The sequence below is a fragment of the Octopus sinensis genome, linkage group LG3 (genome assembly GCF_006345805.1).
Source record: "Octopus sinensis linkage group LG3, ASM634580v1, whole genome shotgun sequence".
NCBI lineage: Eukaryota > Metazoa > Mollusca > Cephalopoda > Octopoda > Octopodidae > Octopus > Octopus sinensis.
The window spans coordinates 171,048,495-171,052,191 of record NC_042999.1 but is presented as its reverse complement, the minus strand read 5'-3'; positions in this window follow the sequence as shown (position 1 = coordinate 171,052,191).

The window sequence follows — 3,697 nt, the reverse complement described above, 5'->3', positions numbered from 1 at the left end:
TGCCAAAGTTTGGGACAAGTCCTTCCAGGATCTTCCAGATGTATATTATGGCATATCTTTCTCGCCTACGCTCCAAGGAATAGAGTTTTAATCTCTTGAGTCTTTCCCAGTAGCTTATATGCTGCACAGAGGCTATCTTCTTCGTGTAGCTTCGTTGGATCGCCTCAAGTTCTGTGATCAACTTGACACTGGATGGTGACCATAGCTGAGAGCAATAGTCAAAGTGGCTTTGGACAAGTGTCCTCCAGAGGACAGTGACCTCCCGAGGATATATCATATTTTGTGAAATTTGATTTAGCATTTCTAAATTGAATTTTTTCCTGTAAGTTTGGAATAATATTCCCTCAATTTATTATTATTATTATTATTATTTTATATATATATATATTATATATATATATATATATATTATATATATATATATATTATATATATATATATATATATATATATATATGGCGGCGTATGACAGAGAGGAAAGATATGTGAATATCATCTGCATGAATGTGTAATGCGAATTTTCATTAACAGTTTCTCAACTTAGAGAAAATTGATATGACCTATATTTCTAATTTATGAAATGAATTGCATTATAAGATTAAAAAATTTAAACGCTGTCCATACATTTTCGAAATAACTTAAATGAAATTTTTCTTGATTCATTATGATAGAATTAAATTTAAAATAACAAACTTGCTTTTTACAAATATCTCATAAGATATTAATTATATTCAAGCAATGAAATTAGTGAAGTGATCTTCATAATAATAAAGGTTTCCGAAATATTATTTTTCAATATATATATATTTTTTAATCTTTAAAAGTCGTTTAAATTTATTTTTTATGAAAATACTGATGTTGTAGGAAAACACGACTTGAGAACATTATCCAACTAGATTTATAAAAATGTAATTGTCACGCAGTATTCAATTTGTTGCTATTAGACAAGAGCTTGAAACAATATAGTAGTTTGGCATTGAAACTACATATGCTGGATCAATGTTGAGCTATTCCACTTTTTAGTCTCTTACAGGTCCTGATGTGTAACTGAATTCTGCCTATAGATTCCTAAATTGTCTCTGCAGTTGAGATGTTCTTTCTGAAACAATGAGTTCAACTCCACAGCGTTGACATTTTAAGTAACGTGTTCTGTAATTTTATCGGAATAACCAAAGATTCTTTGATGAAATTCACTGTCGAAATCTGAATGGAAGCCCATCAGATTGACTTCTTTTTTCTAGGACGTTGAACACAATCTGGAACTAAGTTTAATATCACCACCTTGATATAGGCTATCTACAGTAGAGTTTCATTGTGAGAATTCAGAAAAGGTTCATAGGTTGAGGATAATTATTCTGCCCTGTTTTCATAGATTCAGAGCCACTTCAAAAACTTCACTTATACTGTCCTTCTTAGAGCAAACATTGTAACATACATTTAGTGGTAAACGTTCAAATATCGCTATCACTTAATTTGCATTAATCACTCTCCTTCTTTGAGATTGTGGCGATGTCACTTTCTTTGATGCGTTTAGTAGCATTTTTGAGAAAATAAATCTAACATCTTGGAAGAGCTTGTAGGAGTAATATATTTAGTGTTTAGCCCTGTTTCACTAAAATCGAAACGTAAAAACTGTAAGAATAGTTGTCAGAGTTCAGTAGATCGAATGAAATATTATCAGCTTTAAAGATTAAGAAAATATATCACGTTAATTACGAACTGCAATAAGGTACTTCAAGTTGGAATTATAGATGAATATATATTAGATGTATAAATATAATTTTGTCATTGTGAATCCATCGATATTCATATCTGATACTTCGATCAGTTTCATTTGAATAAAAAATGCATTGACGTAACATATTAAAGGCTATGAAACTTGATGTAGTGATTTACTAGAGATAAAATATTAGATAATACAAATAAGATAATACAAGCACGTACGCACACTCACACATACACGTACATACATACATACATACATACATACATACATACATACATACATACATACATACATACATACATACATACATACATACATACGCACATACATACATGGAAGAAAAATTTTGCAGTTACCAAAGTCCCCTCTCAAGAAGTTCTTGAATCATTCTGTGGAATGATAAAAACAAATTTGAAATTTAACGCACTCTCACTAAATACAGTTTGATAAGAATACTGTACTGCCATCGACACTATATTATAGGCAATCGATCCCGAAAGTTTCAACATAGCTCCACACAAGGTATCGAAGGGTGAAGGAGACCTATGAGTTGAATTCTGCTACATAAGGGGTACATTTTACGGAGAGCCTTTAATGTGTGTGTGTTTATGCGTGCTGGTGTGTGTATGTGTGTGTTTTGATAATTTATATAACCAACGTATAAACTTGAATCAAATTAGACTTAGCATAAAGAAACTGTAAATTTGGTTTAACCGAATTTATACACGACTGACATTTTTATGATTTGCAAAAGTATGTTTATATTTTACTTCTAGTAAATCACTATATCAAGTTTCATAGCCTGTAATATGTTACGCCTGTCCAGGGCTTACTTAAACGTTAAGTACCAGTTGTACTCAAGTTGTCTCTTTTGAACTGGACAACACAATGACTGATAGAAGGAAGGGAGACTACTAGAGATATTCAACAACATTTAATAAACAATGCTTTAGTGTAGAAAGAAGGAAACACTTCAAAAACTTGTGACAGAATGGCTTGATTATAAGAGAACATTGCACTTTACTTCCAAGTGATGGTTATTCAAGTCTCTACACTTAGCATATGTAAAAGCTAAGTTAGATCACATCGACCTAGGCAACAATTTTTGCTCATACAAAAGAGAGTGGAAAATTAAAGGAGATATTCCGAGTATTAGTTTTTCTGCATTTCTGTTTAATACGGCATCAAATCCACTATCATTCTGTTATGAACGTTGAGAGTCTACATGCGTGGGTCTGCGACTGCTAAAGATGCCAATGTAACTCACAATACTTTTGTAAATGATCTGGTTTATGCTTAAAATTTATATTGCTAAAACGCAACAATATTTAATATTTGATTTTTGAACGTGGAAAATTAGTCCCCGGAAACCAAAGTCTGTATATCAATTATCTCTCTATCTCCTCCGTTCCATACAAATAATGCTACAAATACTAAGACACTGATGAAAAGATACCACATAAATGCACTGTGAATAAAGATAGTCACCCGAGAATAATTCATCAGACGTAAAACCATTCTTCAGTTGGAACTCACTTCTTACAAGAGAATAACCTGTAATGAATCTACAGTTCTAATGCTGATACCAATATTAGAGATACTTGACTGGTTTTTAGAGAAAATCGTCCGCAGAGACATTAAAACCTACATGGTCCTGGCGTTAATTGGCAAATTTCACAGAGACAGCGATATCGAATTGCTCTATCCAAGAAGAGAGGAAAGAGGTTGAGATTTAAGGTCGGTCAGAAAGCAATAGAAGGTCGTACAATCTTCCTCAGACAGAACCTGCTAAAGAGAAGCAGCAAGTTAAATAGAAATCCTACCTGTGGGCAGTGAGCTTCTCAGAAGCACTTTAATTCTTGACAACCTAACAAACAATCCAGAGCCGGTTGATTAACTTACTACAAAGAAGACCTGTATGTGAAGCCTTCAGTATACCAAGCTAAAAATTACTATGATTGGTTATGCTTT